Raw genomic sequence first — 22,674 nt, 5'->3', positions numbered from 1 at the left:
ACAGACCACAGGATACTATGGTTTGAGAAAGTGACCATGTGGTCAATCCCTAGGAAGGTTACTGTGATCACAGACTTTGAAGCCTAAGGCTGATTTTTTAACCAGAGAAGCAGATTGAAGAAGCCAGGGACCCACCCCTTCCTCCTCAGCCTCCTGTGCTGTCCCCACAGCTGGGTTTAGTGACATCCCTCACTGAGGAGTCCCAGAGGATGTACATTTGCATAAGCACCAAACACTCACTGCCCCAAAGGGCCTGAGAGGGAATAGGAGAAACCTGGGGAGCCCAGCTGTGCTGTGGGCTCAGGAGGCAGAGCTCTGGGTGTCTCACCATGGCTTGGACCCCTCTCATGCTCACCCTCCTCACTCTTTGCACAGTTGTTGCTTCCTAGCCCCTGCCCCAGGCTCAGCCCCCTCAGACTTCAAGCTGGGCCTGCCACAAACCCCAAGCTCATTCCAGGAACAGCCTCAGGGTGGGAGCCCCTGGGAATAGATTCATCATTTACAAGCCTCCTCTCCTGTCCTCTCTTGCAGGCTCTGTGTCCTCCTATGAGCTGACACAGCCACCCTCAGTGCCAGTGTCCCCTGGACCAATGGCCAGGATCACCTGCCCTGGAGATGTACTAACAAAAAAATAGGTTTACTGGTACCAGAAGCCAGACCAGGCCCCTGTGCTGGTCACCTATGAGGATAGCAAGTGACCCTCAGGGATCTCTGAGAGATTATCTGGCTCCCGCTCACAGACCACAGTCACCTTTACCATCAGTGGAGCCCAAGCAGAGGAGGCTGATTTTTACATCAATCATGGGACAGCAGTGGTACTTATCCCACAGTGACACAGCCATGGGGAAAGTGAGACACAAACTCCTTCCCCATCTGTGTCATCCTCTTCCTCCTTCCACAAGAGGACTGTGCACAAAGCCTTGAGCAGGTCTGGCCCAGTTCACCCATATCTGAGTCCCCAGGCTTCCCTTCCCTCCAGTCAGGAGAGGATTTGGGGCTGGCAGGACCAGGCTGCCCTGTGTTTGCTTGCCCAGGGTGTGAGCTGTGGATGGAGGATCTGAGTGGAAGGCTGGAAAGGGGGAGACATCCATGCAGCCATGAAAAACCCAAGGGGACAAGAGGGAACCCTCAGCTCTCAGTTCATCGCAGTCATTAGTGTGTCTCCTGGGAGAAGCAATTCTCTTCTTCAACTAAGACCTCTAGTCCAGCAAAGCAGAACATGGGGAAAGAGTATATCATTTTTGCTAGTGGATCCCTAGCGATAATAGTGAGTGAATCCAGTCCCACCTTCAACCCTTGATTCTGGTCTCATGAATCCTGGCTGTGGGAGAAGCAACACCACATATTGGGCCCTGATTTACAGCATATGCTCCATCCTAGAAGATGTGAGCTCATCCCTACAAGTCAGCCACCTCACTGGCACAGTAAGTGACTCTTTAAACAGCTATTAAATGTTTTCCTAACATGAATCCATATGCTAAATATCCTACTGCAATTAACAGTACTACCTAAATTGGCTGTGTAAACTGCAAAGACTTCAAAAATGGTGTTGTTGTTGTTGATAAACTTAGAACTGCTTTTAATTTATTCAATGCCTTTGAATTCAATGTTTATAATTAATGAGCTGATACGAGAGTCAGTTAACTTGGGAAGTCATAGTAGTTTTGGAAATAGAAATGTGTTTCTTTGGTCAAATAAGTTCTTTATAAAAAAGATGAACTAGTTTTGTCAAAGTGCATTCAAAAGTTAAAGGAAAATGGGAGTGCATGAGTATCTTATTGGAAAACGTTAATGTGTGCTTGGAAACACAAGTATCTGAATCTACCTTATCAATGTAAATATTATGTAATCTAAACACAGATGAAGTATTTATGATGAAAATATAATGTCCAAATTGAGATATGCTATAAGTATCTAATACAATTAGGATTTAAAAGATTTAGTATGAAAAAAACCTACAATATATGTGATAAATAACTTTAAATTGATTTTACAAGTGTAAATGATTTTTGATATACTGGAATAAATAAATATATTACTGAAATAATTTGTTTCTTTTTCATTTTTAAAGTGGCAACTAGAAAGTGAACATTCCTGTGAGGCTTTCATTGCATTGCTGTTGGACAGCACTGGTCTGGACTCCCCTAAGGTGAGAGGTGACTTGTAACCAGCAGGGGGCAGCAGTGCTGCAGTGGGGAAGCTCCTGGGAGAGGCTGGGGCTGCACAGGTGGATCCTAAGGAGGACCCCCAGCCCTGAAGGGAATCAAAGTTCAAGTGCTTAAAGTTCCTTCCCTGCTGAGTCAGGGGTCATCAGTGATCTCTCAGCAGGGCCCAGCTAGGGCACTACTCCATTCTGTCCCTTCAGGCAGACCACATTCCCTTTGTGGCAACCACATTCCGAGAGGCAGGCTCAGAGACAACTTCCCAGCAGATGGACTGAGACCAGGCACCAATGAACCCCTATCCTGGGAAACGTGTCTGAAAGATGCCTATTCCAGGCTGGGTCCTCAGGAGTCAAAGAGCTTTGGGGCATCTTTACTATGGCCTGCTCCCCTCTCCTGCTCCTGTCCTCACTCTCTGTACAGGTTTATCCACCCAGACAGGCTCCTAGGCTCAACCCCTATGGGGCCCTAAGCTAGGCCTGGCTCTGACCCTGAGCTGGGGACACTTTAGGAGAAACCCTGTAGAAACGAGTCCCTTGGTCTCTGACAACCTGTCTCCTCCTTTGCAGGCTCTGTGTCCTCTCATGGGTGCTTGGCGGCCATAAGGCCCACAACCCCTCTCAGCTGCTCAGGACCAAGCAGGGACATCTCTGCTCTGTCTTGTACCTGCAGAATGCAGGCTGACACCCATTAGGAGCCTTTAGTCTTTAATGTAATGACAGGCCTCCTCATGCATGTCTTACCTGTTCTTTGATAAGGAGTCTAGGAACACATCCCCCAAACCATCCTCAGGGATCAAGATGAAGATGGCATCAAGTGGGGTTGACTACAAAGCTCCCAATGACACAGCCAAAGGGAGAATTGAGACATACACCCTGTTGTCCCTAGCCTGGTTCACACTCACCCCTCCCTTTAGGAAAGTTGTTTGGAATTAGGCTCAGGAGAACAGAATTCAATTTTGACACTGGCCTCTCTCTCTCTTTATCTGTCATTTCTCCCCATACCCCTCCTTGTCTTTATCCTCTTCCTCCTCTTTTTCCTCCTTCTTCCTCCTTTCCTCCTCTTCCTTTCTTCTTCTTGTTCTCCTACTCATTCTTCTCCTTCTTCATCCTCTCTCTGACTCTCTCTCTCTCTGTCTCTCTCTCTCTGATACTGAAGCCCTTTTTCATGCATATGGCCTCAGCTATGGAATGGATGTGGAGAACTGACATCAAGAGTTCCCTCACAGGAGTTGGAGTAGATGCCTGAGACCTGTCTCCTGGTGTCCTCAGAGGACTACATCACAGGCCCATCCATCCTTCTCCTCCCTTATACAGGGTCTCCCTTCAGATCCTGTCCACTGCCCAATCAGGTTCCATTTCTTTTGAGACTCATGGGCACTTCATCTCCAGGCTCCTGAAGGTTTTCTTCCCTGTTGACAGCAGATTCCCCCTAACAACACAGTCTGCATGTGGATCCTCCATTCAGGACCACAGCTGCAAGTGTCAACTGATCACCCACAACCCCCACACAGGGCAGCAGTGAAGGCAAGAGGAGCCCAGAGTAACCAGGTGTAGCCATTCGTTAAAGTTCCAGGGGCTCTTGCTGCATCCCTGGGGGTCACCCTTTAAGAACCTGAACTTCCAAACCACAGGATCCAGAATTAGAAAAGAAAAAAAAAACAAACCATAAATTCTCCATGTGAGCCACTACTTCAACCCCTGGTCCTGGACTCAGATATGTCACCAATGAGGGACACAGTTCCTCATAGTGGTTTCTGATTGAGGACACTATAAACAAACTGTGGCCGGTGTCTGTCTTGCTTCCTGCATTGCACCACAGTCCTCATGCCTTCATAGATGGCCTGTGGCTCTTTTCATGCCACAATACAAGGCTTCATTGTGGTGACAGAGATCCCATGGTCTGCAAAACCTGAAATATTTACTACACAAAAGGTCTTATATTACATGATGCTATTTATGTGAATTATCTAGAATAGGAAAATTCACACAGAAAGAAAGAAGATCAATGGTTGCCTGGAGCTGGAGAGGGTGAGAAATAGGAATTTTTTTAATGGGTACATAATTTTTGGGGGGTGGTGAGAATGTTTAGAACTAGATAGAGCTGGTGGTTGCACAACAAAGTGAAGCTACTAAATGCCACTCAACTGTATACTTTAAAATGGTTGATTTATCTTATATGGATTTCAAACAATTTTCAAAATGCATGATTTTTAAAAGTTGACCATTATAATCAAGTTCTTACATCTACAACTTCGTGATAGTACTGAAGGACCATGAACTGCCCAGAGACTATTTTTATAGAGGGCCCAGGCAGTATTTCAAGGGCTCTTACAGAATAAAAGGATATTTAAAAAGGCTTCTCTGGTTGCTTCTACACGAATATTTTATCCTTGGAGTTTCTATGAGCCCCAAAGAGTGCAGGGAGCTTGCAGCCCCCTCCCTGGTGCCTGGCTCACCCATGTGTAGGTGCAGTAGCATCCCCCACAGGCAGCTTGCAGAGCTGAGAAGGAAGACCCGTATTCTTCTGAGCCCCCAGACTGTGGTGCAGGGTTGTCCCCCATACTCCCCACCCAGACTGCTTGTTCCTGTGCACTCAGAAAGGGTCCTCTTTTCTGTGCTAGGCCCTCCTTCGTGCTGCTCTGCACTCTTCCTTTACCGGTGACCTTGGGAACTTCACTCGCCCTCGGCCCATTCCCTTCTCTGTCCAGTGCTCTCCCCATCTCTGCGTTCCAACCAGACCAGTTAGTCCATGAGACATTGTGGAAAGCAGAAATTGGTCACCATGTGGAATCCTCGATGGGGTCCAAATTTCAGCTGTGTCCCCATATGGCTGCTTGTTGAATCAAAGGGAGGGGAACAAAGGGGTTAGTGACACTGTCCTGAGTGACTTCAGACCCTGTTTACAGCCAGTAGCTGTTCTTTTCTGTGTCTCTCCTATGTCTTCCACCAGAGTCTCTCATGTCCTTGCCCCAGCAGCAATGTCCTGGAGGCCACAAGATGTGCTAAGCAGCCACAAGATCACCTTATTCATGACCTGGAAATCCCTGTCACCACACCTTAATACACTGCATTCCTACCCCCAAATTCCCCACTCTACTAAAAGTATCACAGGGGACTGGAACTGGTTCAGCTCCCAGATCCCCTGGTACTTGTCACTGCTCTTTCAGATCCTCCAAATCTCCTCACTCCCTGCAGGTCAGTGACAGAACTCCTCTTCCTCACGTTTCCCATCACTGTTTCTTCATTCTTCCTGAGAGCAGCTCCAGACACCTCTTCAGGGAGGCGCCCCAACCTCTGATTACACAGCAGCCTGCCTGACACCTCCTGTCTACATTCGCCATTAGTTATCTGCAGAGCAGCTAAAACTTCATGCTTCTTTTTCTAAGACCATGATTTTTAACCAATTTCCTTGTGACAAATATTTCCAGAACTGATTAGAAATGTTTTTTCTCTGCAATGACACACATGAGAGACAGAGACATGAACAGCAGGTTGCTATTCTCTCTCTCCAAAAATAAGTCTGGGTCAGTGGGGACCCACGCGGGTTCAACATGCATACTGAAAGGTATTATTTCTGTTCAGGGCTCATCTACCCTGGTCATGGCATGATGTTCATCCACAACAATTACAAAGTGTTCAGATTTTGTAAATCTAAATGCCATAAAAACTTTTTTAAAAAAGCACAATCCTCACAAGGTCAGGTGGACAAAAACATTCCAGAAAGCAACTGGTAAAGAGCTTCCAGCGCATAATTCATTAGAATTTGAAAAACATAGAAATGAACCCACCTAATGCCAGTGAGAGTGAAGGAATAAAACTATTGATGCCATGAAGAGAGTTGAAGAGCTCGAACAGCAGCACCAAGATAAATTTATAATGAACGGATTGAAGAAAAATAAAGAGCTGCGGAAAGTTCAGGATATCATAGAAGTCAAGAAACCATCCATCTTAATCTGAGTCCCTCTTGCAGGCAATGGTACAGCAATTACAACAGGATGTGGACATGGAAGATGCCTCTTAAAAAATCTCTGTAACCATTTCTATGTCTACATTTGAAAATGTCCTTTGGAGACTTGGAACTGCTAATTACTGGTTTATTTTTTATATAAGGTCACTTATATGAAAGTGATTAAAATCTATCTTTCCTACATTGCTGTCTACAAAACATCATATATTACACGTTAGCTTGCATCTCAATGTTAAATCTTCACGACAGATGTACTTATGTAAATCATGAAAATTCTGTTTATAACTATAGAAGTGACTTTTGGACATAAAATGGTCATGCCATTTGGATAATGGTACTAAGCATTTGTATAATAACTAAGCAAAAATTCATGCCTTGTGATGTATAAAATAAAATATTCTTTGCAGTAAAATAGTCTGTTTATTGTCATCAAAGGGGGGATGTAACAAGGAACTAATAGTTTGTATGACAGCATCAAATAATATCTTTTATTTTGATTTTAGTATTTCCTGTTTGGGTTTATTAGCATCTTAGAAGAGCATAATGGCTTTGTTTGATGAAGCCTAATTATGCTGGACTATTTTGACCTGGTTTTACTGTTCTGATAGGTAGTTGTGAACGTTGGGGGTGAGAACTGAATAATCTTTGCCTGGAACGGCACTTTGGAGAATACTCAGTTCTAACTTGTGATTCCTGGTAGAACAAATTTTATTTTTCTAGTCTAGCAATGATCTAGAAGCAGAGGAATCCCAATGACTTTTAAAGTTTATTGTATGAGGTTTTTTTTTAAGCTCCTAATTGTTTTTGGAAAGTAGAATTTATGGGTACAACACCTGTTCATTATTTGCACATAAAATAAAACCATCTTAAAAGAAAAAGAAACAAAGTGGAGTGAGATGGTTGTTGTTGTACAGATACTCACTAATCAGGAGGGGCCCAAACACTCCCTAAATTCCTATTCTATCATTTTGACAACCTTGGCTTCACTTTCCTTTGGGTTGACGTAAGACCTCAGGATGGCTACTGCAGCTCCAGGTATCACACCCCCCCATATTCAAATGGATAGGTGCTGCACAAATCCAGTCTGTTTCTTCCCTTCACAAGAACAAATGTTTCCTGAGAAGCTCTCCAGCCAGCTGGCCCTTACATCCCATGGTCTACCTTTGGGCCATGTGGCCACCCCTGGGTGAGTGGGACCAGGGAAAAGCAAGACTGGTTTTTAATAAGTAGAGGGAATGATTCACAGGGAGCATGTATTAGTCCGTTCTCACGCTTGTAATAAATACATACCCAAGACTGGGTAATTCATAAAGGAAAGAGGTTTAATTGGCTCACAGTTCCACATGGCTGGGGAGGCCTCACAATCATGGCAGCAGGCAAGAGAGAGCTTGTCAGGGGAACTCCCCTTCATAAAACCATCAGATCTTGTGAGACTTATTCACTACCACGAGGACACCACAGGAAACACCTGCCCCCATGATTCAATTACCTCCCGCCAGGCCCCTCCCCATGACACACGGGAATTGTGGGAGCTACAATTCAAGATGAGATTCGGGTAAGGACATAGCCAAACCATATCAGGCCATTTGATGGAGAATGTGTCCTGGATCTACATACAGTTTTCACTCCACTCACCACTCCCATTATGGGAAACACTGTTCATCAGGGGCTGCATCTTTTTCTGGCTGAATTCCCAAGATGGACTGTGGGGAAGAACAGAGTGAGGTCTGGATAAATATTTGCTGGGTGCATGTGCTTCTGTGTCTGACTGTGGTGCTGCGGCCAACACTGCCCCACGTTGATCCTCTTCCTATAGAAGCACTAGTAAAAGCCATTCCCTGAATCCTTTGACTACCAGTCCAAGCCCTGGCACCACCCCCATGATCACCACCACCCAGAGATATGTGCAGGGAGCCTAAGGTAGGTCCTGCCTCCTTCTACAAATAGATGTGCTCTTTTTGTCATGGATCACTAAGCCCCACATGCCAAGTGTTGAGCAGAAAGGGACCAAAGAAGAAGAGGAATTCCTCTCCTGTGGTGAGCATTTCAGCACTCATTGAATCACAGCCCTGAACACGAGGTTCTCTATACCTGAACCCAGGAGGACTCTGAACCTCCAGTAGCCAGTATAGAGTAGCCACTAGAGGGCAACAGAGAAACAACTGGCAAAGCCACCTGGGGATGGGGTGGGGCCTGGGCATCAGGGAGATGCTGACATGCTGGGAGGACCAGTGACCATGACCTGAGACCTGGAGGGAAAGAGGTCTTTCTTTTTCTAGAGTATTGTCCTTGATACTGATGTACAAACTTTTTGGCCTGTGTCTCTCACCTCCAGGTCTGGTAGAATTTTCCTATTCCTCTGGAGCCACTCCAAGCACTGTACTTCATTTCATCCCAGCCACCCCAACCATGCTAAAACTCTGTAACTGTCAAACATTTCCTCAACACCAGATCTGTACCTGGCTCTTGAGCGCACATTGGGGATACTGAGGCACAGCTTCTATGACCTGTCCCAGGAGCTATACACCAAAGGCAGATCTTAAAAAATGGATCCTAAAAAGTTTCATGTGCATTTGCAAAGGAAGGAATTTTATTCAAGGACTGCCGCTCAGGACCTGTGCTCTGGAGCAAGACCCAGAACCTGTCACAGCCTCCTACTGTCACCTGTAAAATAGGGTCAAAATGCAGGCAGACTCAGGAGTGAACTCTGTGTGGTCAGGACAGACCAGGATTGAGATCAGGACACAGTCTGCACACAGAATATGAAACAAGGATGGGAAGGACAATTCTGTGAGCTGAGGGTGGGTCTCCAGCCCCTTCCCCCTTCCCCTCTCTGTGTCCCTTGGGGCTGAGCCCTTCTGAAAACCACAAATCTCCTCCGCCAGCAGCCCCTGACTCTGCTGATCTGCATCATGAGCCACACTCTTCAGCAATGGAATAAGAGAGGCCTGGGAGGAACCTGCCCAGCCTGGGCCATGAGAAGCAGCATCAGAGGCACTTCAGCCATGGCCTGGACCCCACTCCTCTTCAGCCTCCTTGCTCACTGTACAGGTGCTGCTCCCGGGACCCCAGCCACCCACTCAGCCCCAGGGCTCTGGGTCCAGCCTGGCCTCGACTCTGAGCTCAGCAGATCCCGCCTGTGGTGGGCAGGATGCTCATGACACTGCTGCAGCAGGGAGGGCCTTGTGGGGCTAAAATCCCCACACACTGTGATTCTGTGCTCATTGGTTCCCTGAGGGCCCTTTCATCCCAGGAACTCACAGTCCAGGCAGGTGGGAAGGTATTCTTGGAACGAGCCCCTCAGTTTCAAGTCCTTTCTCTCCCTCCAGGCTCTGGGGCCTCCTATGTGTCAGCTCATAAACCGACACAGCCACTCTCACTGCCAGTGGCCCCAGGACTGCCAGCCAGGATCACCTGTGGGGGAAATGATATCAGCAATAAGAGTGCTCAATGGTACCAGCACAAGCCAGGCCAGATCCCTGTGCTGGTCATCTATGAGAATAGCACGAAGCCTTCAGAAACCCCTGAGCGATTCTCTGGCTCCAACTCGGGGAACACAGCCACCCTGACCATCTGCCGGGCCCAGGCTGAGGACAAGGCTGACTCTTACTGTCAGGTGTGGGAAAGCAGCACCACACACACTGATACAGGCAGACAGGAAAGTGAGATACAAACCTCTTCTTGATCTGTGTCACCCTCTTCCTCCAGTCCCAGGATAACTGCGAACAAACCCATGAGTAGGTCTGGCCCAATTCACTGAGACCTGAGACCCCCAGGCTGCCCTTCCCTTCAGCCCACCAGGAAGGCTCTGCAGAGGGGGCATCAGAGTGTATTTTGGATAGATGAGACCAGGATGCACTGGTGTTTTGGGGACTCAGCTATGACTTGGGCTAATGGGCCTGCATGGAAGATCAGAGGGAGGTATGAATTCTTCAGTTCTCTCTGGATTTCCATAGGTGGTGACAGGCTGTTCCTTGCTCCAAATGTCCTGGATGAGTCCCTAGCCTGCCCAGCTCAGCTAAGTCCCTGAAGCACCAGGCTCCCATGGCAGCGTGGGATACTAAATGAAAAAACCAGTGGGGTGGACACTGAGGGATCCACTCACATCCCCTCTTCGGAGCTCATCCACTCCAAACCACTGAGAGCTTCTGGCATCTGCGAGCTGTGCCCTCACTGGGAAGTGCTGTTCGGTGCAGAAAACTGCCTCCTCCAGGTTTATGACCCTTCTCAGACAGGTTAGGTTTCATGGCTGCTGAGGCCAAGATATCAAGACTTTGCCTCAGTATAGGAGGACCTGAAAATCCTCCCAGCTCCACAGCTCCCTGTACGGATGGCAGAGGCCTCAAAAGCAAGCTCATTGTGGTTCAGGGTCTCCTTCTGCCTTGGGGCACCTCCCTCACTTCCTTCCACATCATCTGTGCATGCAAATCACCACGTCACAGTTGGCCTACAGGAAACCCAATCTAAGATGACCAGCTGTCCCCAACATGTGCCATCAGGGTCCTAGTGGCCAGTATAGGTCAGAAAGTACCGCTTTATTTCTCAAATTTCTATCGTGAACATCAAAATGACCAACTGGATATGACTGTTCCTTGCATTTTTATGGAATAAAAAGGGAGCCTAACTTTCCAGGTGCTCTGGGTTCTGAGGGGATATTGAACTCAGATCCTCCTGAGGGAATCCAGGGGCAAGGGGAGCAGCTTCACCCTATGCAGGGACCACAGATGCACTCACAGGGTGAGCTGCAGGATGGATGCTGCCCATCTGAACCTCCACATCCTGCAAAAAATATTCCTCTTCTCACTCCTTGCTCAGCCTACCAAAGTCTCCTGGGTGTCCAAATGGCCAAAGCCCCCATGTCTATATTATGACAGGGAAAGGAGAGTTAATGAGGCTGGGGGAATAAAATGTGAACATATACTGTTGGCCATTTCACCTTAATGAACACTGTTTCTGATCCTACTCATTGAAGGAAAGAGAGATCCAGTCAAGCCATAGCTCCATTTGTAATCTCTGTACCAGATGAAATCTACTAGAACAGAACAGCATGGCTCAGTTTCTACATCAATGGTGCACCTGCAGCCATACTGTTCTGTTCTAGTAGATTTCATCTTGTACAGAGATTACACATGGAGCTATGGCCTGACTGGATCTATAGAAATCCAATTCTACCTTCCAGGATCATTCATTCAACAGTTGCAGGGGCCAGTCCAGTAAACTAAACACATGGGCTCCAGCTATAAACACAAGTCCTTCAGGGGAAGCAAGAACTGTCTCAGAGGGCATGTCCTGCTGGAATTCCTGTTCTCACTGGGGAGGCTCCACAGGCTGCCTCATCTGGCTTCTTGGATGATGTGGCCCCACCTTTACTGTCATGACATGTGATAGAAACAGGGGAGGACATGCAGGCACCAACTTGGGTCCTTTTTGGGGACTTTCTCCTGACTACACACCCCTAATTTTTCCCCAAGGTCCCAAGTCCCTAAAGTCACTGTTTAATTAAAACAGACATTCTTTTTGGGTGAATGAAAAAGCTCTGGGGATGGATAGGGGTGATCACAGACATATGTGCTGCTGCTTAATTGCACAGTTAAAAGTGACCATAATGATAAAATATTTTGTTTTTCCATAATAAACATTTTATATCCTGGAATAAAGGCAAACCTAGTTTAATTTTGAAATACAACACTAGTAAATTTGAAGGAATATTGTACTAAGCAATACTTCCCCTCTCCCCATATGTAGCAATAAAACCTTGTGTTGTATTTCTCTGTGTGTGTGTGTCTAATTAACAATGATCTTTTGTCTGTTCCAAGGTCACACTTCCCCAACTGTCCAGAAACATCTACTGTAGCTGTTGAATTTGTTGCTAGGCAGTTTCCTCAATATTCACATCCTCGCATTTGGTTGTCACATGCTTTGAGCCAGAATTCCTCAACCAGGATCACTTATCCCCAGGGCTTGTGGAAATTTTGCAAAAAGTTCTTCTAGAAAAGATAATGCTCACTATGGGCAGCAGGATGGTTTCCACAAAGTATGGCTGTTCTAGGTGTGCAGTGGGGCCGTGCACACTGTGCCCCCAGGCTGGGCTCTGTGCTGCTGACTCTGATCCTTGTGCTTGGTAGGACCGTGCCCACTGCTGAGTCCATTGAAGACTCAACCCTCGAGGGGAGGGTCGGCCATGCTGCTGGGCACTGAGTCTCACAGAGGAACAGGTGGTCATTGAGGAGGCCTGCCACTGAAATGCATGAGGGGACAAGGTCTGCTGGTGAAGCAGGAACCTGTGGCTCTGAAGGTGGGGTTTCCAGAGCTGAGTCTCAGCTGCCCACAGCTCTCTCTTCTGTGGATACCTGGTCAACATGGAGCATGTGGGTCCAGCAGGAAGGGGATTGTACCATGTTTTCATTTTCTCCCATCATCTTCCCTTTTGGTTACACAAGATGCCCTTCCACATGTAATTTATTAGAGTTCATGCTCTACAAACATGCCTGATGTTTAAGTTAGTGACTTTTGAAAGTGCAAATGGCAGGAGAGGCCAGTCCCTCTGGAGACATTTTCCAGCACGTGAACCAGTGAACACATCTCTGCAAGGCCCTGGATTTCCAGGGACAAGATTCTTATATTTCAAAGAAAACTAAATATTTGGGGAAACTACCATGCAAAAGGGCACCTTAACATGTTTCCCTGCTGCTTGGGCTGCAGTGAAGACAGATGCAGCAAGCGCCTCTGATTTCTGTATCTGGTCCTCTGTGTGGGTGCATGCATCCCTAAGAGTTTACATGACATTGGTGACTCCTGCAGCATTTGTGGGGCCTTGCTTTGCTCCTAGTGCTAAGACAACATGGAACAGAGGACAAGGTGTCTCCTCTTAAAAATCAAAGATTGCTTCCTGCTGGAAGTGCCTGGACTCCTGGAGTATTCCCAGGGGGCCTCTCCACAGAATCCCAAGAAAAAGGATCCAGGCTACTGGCTGGACAATCAACTTCATAAATTTTTGAGAAGGTCATTGACCTATTATAATTTTAGTGTTATCTCAAATTATACACAATATTATCTCAACTAATGTCTAAAACAAAAGAGCACAGAGACATATAAAGGACACAGCTGAAACAATAGTCTCAAATAAAAAAAGTGTGGTCCCGGGAAGGGGAGCGCTGGGGTCTCTCCCAGCCACTCTGGGCCCTGTCCTCACACTGGACCCATACAGAAGGGAAGAGAAGTCCTGGGACCCCACACAGCCAGGATTACCGTGAATCCCAGGACAGGAAGGAGAGGGACCCCAAGGCTGGCTCCGTTTTCTGGGCACTGTCATGGCTCAGTCTGAGGAAATTCATGTTTAGAAGTTTTAATCCCCTTGGCTGAGCCCTGCTGTCCAGGGAAGCAAAAGTCTCTGAGCCCAGGCCCAGGTGAGGGTGGGGTGAGGAGAGGAGCTCAGGGTGCAGATTTGCATGGAGGCCCCGCCCTCCTCTGAGGCAGAGGGTATAAGACAAGGCTGTGACGAGTTGGTGGGTGCAGCGCACCAGCATGGCACATGTATACATATGTAACTTACCTGCACGTTGCACACATGTACCATAGAGCCTAAAGTATAATAATAATAATAATAAAAAGAAAAAAAATTTTAAAAAAATAAATAAAATAAAACTAAAAAAAAAAAAAAAAAAGAATCAGTGAATAAAAAGCTAGGCTTGAGCAAAAAAAAAAAGACAAGGCTGGCGGCAGGTCCAGTGCTGGGGTCTTAGGAGGCAGTGCTCTCGGGACGTCTCCACCATGGCCTGGTCTCTGCTCCTCCTCACCCTCCTCACTCAGGACACAGGTGACGCCTCCAGGGAAGGGACCATGGGGACCTCTGGGCTGATCCTTGGTCTCCTGCTCCTCAGGCTCACCTGGGCCCAGCACTGACTCACTAGAGTGTGTTTCTCCCTTTCCAGGGTCCTGGGCTCAGTCTGCCTTGATTCAGCCTCCCTCCATGTCTGGGTCTCCTGGACAGTCAGTCACCATCTCCTGCACTGGAACCAGCAGTGACGTTGGTGGTTATAACTATGTCTCCTGGTACCAGCAGCACCCAGGCACAGCCCCCAAACTCATGATTTATGCTGTCAGTAATCAGCCCTCAGGGGTTCCTAATCGCTTCTCTGGCTCCAAGTCTGGCAACACGGCCTCCCTGACCATCTCTGGGCTCCAGGCTGAGGACGAGGCTGATTATTACTGCAGCTCATATGCAGGCAGCAACAATTTCCACAGTGTTTTAAGTCAATGAGGAAGTAAGATCAAAACCTGCCCTGGGCTCTCAGGCCCCCTCCTTGCTCTGCAGATGCTTCCTCGCCCTGTACAAGGGTTTCCTGCAGGACGGCCTTGACAATTCTCCTCTCTCAGCTCCTCTCCTTTCCCACCATGAGGTCTAAAAGGAAACCTGCTCTGCGGTTTCTCGTTCAGGACCGTGACAGCTTCCTTTTGCTTGTGTGCTCTGGTCCCTTAACGTGCAACTATTCCTAGCTCTTCAATGCAGGGACATAGGGACAAGGAGTTTCCTGCTTGGTGCAGTCCCTCCTGTTTTCAGGAACATCCTCATTCTAAATGCATCCCCCATCTGTCACACTGTGCAGATCAATCTGGACAGAAGCCATCAGGGGGGATGCCTTCCGGTTTCCAGGAATTGCATCTTATTCCACTCTGTGTCCACCACGCTGTAATGAAGATGGCCCTCCTGGCTGGTCTATTCCTCTGCACCTGGATCCTGAAGCAGTGACCACTTTGAGAAGACCTGAAGATGTTTTTGAGGGATTAAGAACAAAGAGGATGCTGCTGTTTGTTTTTCTTTTTATTGCTCCTGTTCTTTGCCGCAATTCCTCAGGTTGCTGAGCTGGGGAGATTTTGAGCAACAGGCTCAGTGCTCTCGCAGAATTCTCCTCCCCTCACATCGCTGAGGCCCTGTCCTGGAAACTCCTCACAAGTGGACAGTCTCCCCATAGGATGGGAGATTCCAAAATGGCTCCACAGGAAAGAGTTAACCTGAGTCCGTCTCCCTTTCTCTTGGACATCAAGGATTTCTAATTTTCATGGCTGTCAGTACTTTTGTACCTGGAATCCCTAATAATCTAATGGTGAGAATTGATTTAGAACATATTCAGACATTAGCTGGGTCCAATATTTAAATTTTCTGAGCCAGTTGTTACATATAGCTATTATATAGTTTAGGCTCCTTAAACTTCAATTATACAGATTATATTTAAAACAAAGTAACTAGTTTACTATATATATTTACAAAGTAACTACTATATAACATCATGTTGTGTACCTGAAATATACACACAAAATTTATTTCAAAAACCAAAGTGTATTGTCTGTTGATGCATAAAAAACACTCACAAAACTTAGTACACTAAGAGAACACATGTCTGTGACCTTGTGACTTGGATGCACCTAGAATTGGGAGTAGCTTAGTTTGGTCATTCTCACTCCTGGTTAATCACGAGGTTGCAGCCAAGCTGTCAGGCCAGGCTGCATTAAGGCTACATCTGCCAAAGAGGTTAGGAACTGTGGAAGCCTCCCTCTGGCTGTGGAAGCCTCCTTCTGGCTGGGAGACTTCCGCAGTTCCTAACCTGTTTGGCAGATGTAGATCATCTCAAGGATAAAGGAGAGAGTGGAGTTAAGGCCCCTGTCCTTGTCCTCCATGTAAAAGACCATCCCATGCATGCACTATTTATTATTCTTTGCTGAGACATCCTAGACATAGAGCACTGCCCCATTCATTCAAAGGTTGTAGAGTATTCTATGGTAGAATTTTAGCCAACTCACCTTTAATGGTTATTACCACTATTTTGATCTTATAAATAACACTGCAGCGAACATCCTTATGTAGACTCTTTTGAGTTTATATGTAGACATGACCATAGAATAAATTTCTAGAAGTCAAATTGCTGAGTCAAAAGGATGTGTGCTTGTAATTTTCACTCACTGTCCTCAGATTCTCCTCTAGAGGGGTTATCTACAAATTCGCAATGTCAGCCATAAATATTTGAACAGAGTACACTGGGGAAAGTTTAAATTTTTTTCAACCTAGCAGATTTAAAAATGTTATTTTTTTTAGTTTTGATTTCTCCTGTTCTGCTTGAAGTTGAGCATTTTCTCAAATACTTCAGTGCTATTTATTTTTATAATTTGGTAAACATTTTCTTAAATGTCCAGATAAGAAGGATTTTGGTCTCTGGTTCCCAAGAGTCAACTTTGAGGATATTATGTAGGTATTTATAGCACCATTTATAGTGTAACCATTTAAAACTATAAAAACCATTCTCAGCTCTGGCGCCATGGAAAAACAGGTGGCAGGACAGGAATGGCCCACAGGATGTGGTTTAACGGTCCCTGATCTGTAGGATAATTTGAAGTTTGAGAATTCCACCAGCATATGTTCTAGGTGGAGATCTCTATTTGAAGGACACTGTATTTTACCTCTTATAGTGGCCTGAAGCTTTTGGATAAGAACATACTTGTATCATCTATTTAATTGGATCTTGGGTCTTCCCAGGACAGCCCTGTGTCACAGTCTCATGTTTTTAATCTCCATCCATTTGCTCTGAGTTTTCAGAAAGCTTTAGTATATCAGAAATACACTCACCCTAGTTGGAAAATCAGAGGTACCAGGAGCAGCAAATGGTCAGGGAAGCTTGCACCAACTCGGGAATAAACCAGTACAGGTTCAGAGAAAAACGTCATAAAATCAGCATTGTAGCTGAAACCAAAAACATGCATGATCTTTGAAGTTCTGGGGATTATAAATAAATAAATGAAGTTTAAGGTTTAAATGTGTTGCAAATTCATATAAAGCATGTAGATTTTAAAACTCAGAATGTAGCAATGAAATATGGAAGCTTGAGATTTTAAGCTGTTAAGGCCCTACAACAAATTGCCAGGAACAGAACAGGAACTTGATAGTCATAATGTGTCATGCTGGAAATTATCATTTTCTCTAAATGAATTTTTTTCCTTTTTTTCTTAGACATAAGGAAACATCTCATTTAGCACCCTTCTTTTCTGTTGTCAAACATCCTTACCCAGAAAGGAATTGTAACATTAAGTAGGCAACAATTGCTTTCTTTCATAACTATTGAGAGATTTATTTGCACATCAAAATGTTGATTGTCAATGCTAAAATTGGAATTAGTAGCTTAATATGCACACAAGAGATTAATTTTGTTTGGATTACCCCATTTCTGTTTACTATTTATCTTAGTTAACTCAGACATATTCTGCTTTTGGTATTTTTTGTTTTATTTTCTTTGCCAACTACATGTAAACCAAAAATAAAATTCTAATGCTCCCCCAACAACCCCACCATCTGAGTGGCCTCTCTTCTCTTGGTCAGGGCACTCCAAAGTTAATCTGAAAGACTGGTTCAGGCCATGGCAGAAAGGGGATGTCAGACATGTCTCATTAAGCTCTTTTCCTTTTTGGAATTCAGGAAAAGCCAACCTGCATTTAACATCAATACAAATCTTAAGTCTGATAAGAAACATTTACAATCGATTCTCTCTGAAGCCTGCTACCTGGAGGCTTCCTCTGCATGATAAAACTTTGGTCTCCACAACTTATTATAACCCAGACATTCTTTTCTATTGATAATAATACTTTCAACCAACTGCTATCAGAAAAATTTAAAATCTATCTATAATCCAGAAGGCCCCACAACCCTGCCTCCCATCCCCCTCTTGTTTTGACTTATCCTGCCTTTCTGGACTGAACCAATGTATATATTGAATGTATATAATTGATATATCTTGTCTCCCTAAAATACATAAAACCAAGCTGTGCCCCAAACTCCTTGAGCACAAGCTCTCAGGGTCTCCTGAGGGTTGTGTCACCAGTCACATCACTGATATTTGGCTCAGGATAAATCTTAAAACATTTTACACAGTTTGACTCTTTGTCAACATATTGCTCTTTTCAAAACACCATTTGGCACCCAGACATAACCCGTGGCTAATGATTACAAAATTCAATTTTATGAGCAGTTAAATTATTACTTTAAATTATTTCAAGAATGCATAGATGTGATTTCCCCCACATCTAACTCACAAATGTTGCTGATGCTGACTTGCTCTTTTCCTTCAGTCTCAGCAAATAAAGAGGGAGTTTACTTTTCTTGATACCAGAAGATAACAGGAGAAAGGAGGTAAAACTCCCCAAAGCTGTTATCATTTCCACCCTCAGGATGAATCACACATGGAGTCACCTGCACTTCATTTGGATGATAAATAAATGAGATGGATCTTAGAGTTGGTGCTGATCTAGTCAATGATTTGGGATGTTGGGCTGAGGTGAATGTGTTTCACAGGTGAGAAAGACAGGAGTTTTAGAGTCCATAGTGTGGAGGGTTATTGGCTGAAGTGTACCCCGAGAATTCATACAATGAAGCTCTAATCACAGTGCATGAATGAATTGGAACATAGGGTCTTTAATGGGGTGATTAAGTGAAAATGAAGCCAGTAGGATGGGTTCTTATCCATCTGAATGGTGTCCTCTGAAGATGAAGAAATTTGAGCACACGGAAATGAGACACCATAGATGAGCATGCAGAGGAAAGATCACGTGAGGACACAGAAGAAGGGAGTGATTTGCAAGCCAAGGAGATGTTACAGTAGATAACTAGGCAGACGTGACACGGCAGGAGACCCCCTGCCCCAGGAATGTCAGGCAAGCATCAGATGATGGTCAGGTAGTTGTTAAACTGTCTCTCTGAATTAATAATTAGTCACAGCCGGCACCAAGGAAAGGCAGTCTTCCAATAGGTAGAAAATACCCGAATCTGGTATCAGCAGCTTGCTGATAAGATCTCAGGCCTTGGGTGAGTGGGCTTAAGCAGGCACACTAAAAGGCAAAATAGAGGCCAGGTGCAGTGGCTCACCCCTGTAATCCCAGCACTTTGGGAGGCTGAGGGGGGCCAATCACTTGAGGTCAGGAGCTCTAGACCAGCCTGACCAACATGGTGAAACCCCGTCTCTACTAAAAATGCAAAAATTAGCCAGGTGTGGTGGTGCATGCCTGTAATCCCAGCTACTCAGAAGGTTGAGCCAGGAGAATCACTTGAACCTGGGAGGTGGAGGTTGCAGTGAGCCGAGATCGCACCACTGCACCCCAGCCTGGGTGACAGAGCAAGGGTCCATCTAAAAAAAAAAAAAAAAAAAAAAAAAGGCAAAATAGCAGAGTTTAACCTGGATCTGAGACTCCCATGCTGCCCTTCCCTCCAGCCCTACAGGCAGGCTCTGCAGACAGTGAATCACCAGTAAATACAGAAACAAATAGATTACGTTCCTTTTGTTTAAGAAATAGAGGAATGATTGAATATATTAAGTGAAAACAAGGAATACCAACACAAAAGAAAAATTTAACTGTAAGTATGGTTAAAAATACACTGGGTGAGATAGACAAGTTAGATGTTGCAAAATAAAAGATTAGCAAACTGTACAGTGTAACACTAGAAACTATTTGAAATGAAACACATAACAAAAAATAACGATAAAAATAAACAGCATCAGTGAGATGTAGGAGAACTTCAGACAGGCTAATATATGTGTAATTGAAGTCCTCGGAATAGAAGATGGGGTAAGAATAAAAAGAAAAAATATTTGAATGAATAATGACAAAATATGTTCCACATTTGGTGAAAACCGTAAACTGATATAACCCAGAAGTTCAATAAAACTTAAGCGGGGAGGAGCCAAGATGGCCGAATAGGAACAGCTCCGGTCTACAGCTCCCAGCGTGAGCGACGCAGAAGACGGGTGATTTCTGCATTTCCATCTGAGGTACCGGGTTCATCTCACTAGGGAGTGCCAGACAGTGGGCGCAGGTCAGTGGGTGCGCGTACCGGGTGCGAGCCGAAGAAGGGCGAGGCACTGCCTCACTCGGAAAACGCAAGGGGTCAGGGAGTTCCCTTTCCTAGTCAAAGAAAGGGGTGACAGAGGCACCTGGAAAATCAGGTTACTCCCACCCGAATACTGTGCTTTTCCGACGGGCTTAAAAAACGGCGCACCAGGAGATTGTATCCCGCACCTGGCTCAGAGGGTCCTACGCCCACGGAGTCTCGCTGATTGCTAGCACAGCAGTCTGAGATCAAACTGCAAGGGGGCAGCGAGGCTGGGGGAGGGTCGCCCGCCATTGCCCAGGCTTGCTTAGGTAAACAAAGCAGCTGGGAAGCTCCAACTGGGTGGAGCCCACCACAGCTCAAGGAGGCCTGCCTGCCTCTGTAGGCTCCACCTCTGGGGGCAGGGCACAGACAAACAAAAAGACAGCAGTAACCTCTGCAGACTTAAATGTCCCTGTCTGACAGCTTTGAGGAGAGCAGTGGTTCTCCTAGCACGCAGCTGGAGATCTGAGAAAGGGCAGACTGCCTCCTTCCTCAAGTGGGTCCCTGACCCCTGACCCCTGAGCAGCCTAACTGGGAGGCACCCCCCAGCAGGGGCAGACTGACACCTCACACGGCCGCCCGGGTACTCCAACAGACCTGCAGCTGAGGGTCCTGTCTGTTAGAAGGAAAACTAACAAACAGAAAGGACATCCACACCAAAAACCCATCTGTACATCAGCATCATCAAAGACCAAAAGTAGATAAAACCACAAAGATGGGGAAAAAACAGAGCAGAAAAACTGGAAACTCTAAAAAGCAGAGCGCCTCTCCTCCTCCAAAGGAACGCAGTTCCTCACCAGCAACGGATCAAAGCTGGACGGAGAATGACCTTGACGAGCTGAGAGAAGAAGGCTTCAGACGATCAAATTACTCCAAGTTACGGGAGAATATTCAAATCAAAGGCAAAGAAGTTGAAAACTTTGAAAAAAATTTAGAAGAATGTATAACTAGAATAACCAATACAGAGAACTGCTTGAAGGAGCTGATGGAGCTGAAAACCAAGGCTCGAGAACTACGTGAAGAATGCAGAAGCCTCAGGAGCCGATGCGATCAAATGAAAGAAAGGATATCAGCGATAGAAGATGAAATGAATGAAATGAAGCGAGAAGGGAAGATTAGAGAAAAAAGAATAAAAAGAAACGAGCAAAGCCTCCAAGAAATATGGGACTATGTGAAAAGACCAAATCTACGTCTGATTGGTGTACCTGAAAGTGACGGGGAGAATGGAACCAAGTTGGAAAACACTCTGCAGGATATTATCCAGGAGAACTTCCTCAATCCAGCAAGGCAGGCCAACATTCAGATTCAGGAAATACAGAGAACGCCACAAAGATACTCCTCGAGAAGAGCAACTCCAAGACACATAATTGTCAGATTCACCAAAGTTGACATGAAGGAAAAAATGTTAAGGGCAGCCAGAGAGAAAGGTCAGGTTACCCTCAAAGGGAAGCCCATCAGACTAACAGCTGATCTCTCAGCAGAAACTCTACAAGCCAGAAGAGAGTGGGGGCCAATATTCAACATTCTTAAAGAAAAGAATTTTCAAGCCAGAATTTCATATCCAGCCAAACTAAGCTTCATAAGTGAAGGAGAAATAAAATACTTTACAGACAAGCAAATGCTGAGAGATTTTGTCACCACCAGGCCTGCCCTAAAAGAGCTCCTGAAGGAAGCACTAAACATGGAAAGGCACAACCGGTACCAGCCACTGCAAAATCATGCCAAAATGTAAAGACCATCGAGACTAGGAAGAGACTGCATCAACTAACGAGCAAAATAACCAGCTAACATCATAATGACAGGATCAAATTCACACATAACAATATTAACTTTAAATGTAAATGGACTAAATGCTCCAATTAAAAGACACAGACTGGCAAATTGGATAAAGACTCAAGACCCATCAGTGTGCTGTATTCAGGAAACCCATCTCACGTGCAGAGACACACATAGGCTCAAAATAAAAGGATGGAGGAAGATCTACCAAGCAAATGGAAAACAAAAAAAGGCAGGGGTTGCAATCCTAGTCTCTGATAAAACAGACTTTAAACCAACAAAGATCAAAAGAGACAAAGAAGGCCATTACATAATGGTAAAGGGATCAATTCAACAAGAAGAGCTAACTATCCTAAATATATACGCACCCAATACAGGAGCACCCAGATTGATAAAGCAAGTCCTGAGTGACCTACAAAGAGACTTAGACTCCCACACATTAATAATGGGAGACTTTAACACCCCACTGTCAACATTAGACAGATCAACGAGACAGAAAGTCAACAAGGATACACAGGAATTGAACCCAGCTCTGCACCAAGCAGACCTAATAGACATCTACAGAACTCTCCACCCCAAATCAACAGAATATACATTTTTTTCAGCACCACACCACACCTATTCCAAAATTGACCACATACTTGGAAGTAAAGCTCTCCTCAGTAAATGTAAAAGAACAGAAATTATAACAAACTATCTCTCAGATCACAGTGCAATCAAGCTAGAACTCAGGATTAAGAATCTCACTCGAAACCGCTCAACTACATGGAAACTGAACAACATGCTCCTGAATGACTACTGGGTACATAACGAAATGAAGGCAGAAATAAAGATGTTCTTTGAAACCAATGAGAACCAAGA

At 45.4% G+C, this 22,674-nt stretch overlaps 2 protein-coding genes and 1 pseudogene across 5 annotated transcripts in view; all 3 read left to right on the top strand.

The window, feature by feature from the left end:
* The window catches only part of LOC129022801 (immunoglobulin lambda-1 light chain-like), a 310,065-nt gene that overhangs the window by 165,870 nt on the left and 121,521 nt on the right, over positions 1–22,674 (top strand). The window lies entirely within an intron of this gene.
* The window catches only part of LOC129022799 (immunoglobulin lambda-1 light chain-like), a 264,622-nt gene that overhangs the window by 133,609 nt on the left and 108,339 nt on the right, over positions 1–22,674 (top strand). The gene's annotated exons all lie outside the window — the stretch shown is intronic.
* On the top strand, positions 5,716–6,185 carry LOC129022806 (probable ribosome biogenesis protein RLP24; annotated as a pseudogene).

Source organism: Pongo pygmaeus, chromosome 23 (genome assembly GCF_028885625.2).
Source record: "Pongo pygmaeus isolate AG05252 chromosome 23, NHGRI_mPonPyg2-v2.0_pri, whole genome shotgun sequence".
Classification (NCBI taxonomy): Eukaryota; Metazoa; Chordata; class Mammalia; order Primates; family Hominidae; genus Pongo; species Pongo pygmaeus.
Note: the sequence above shows the minus strand (reverse complement) of the source record. Positions and strands in the feature narration are given on the sequence as shown.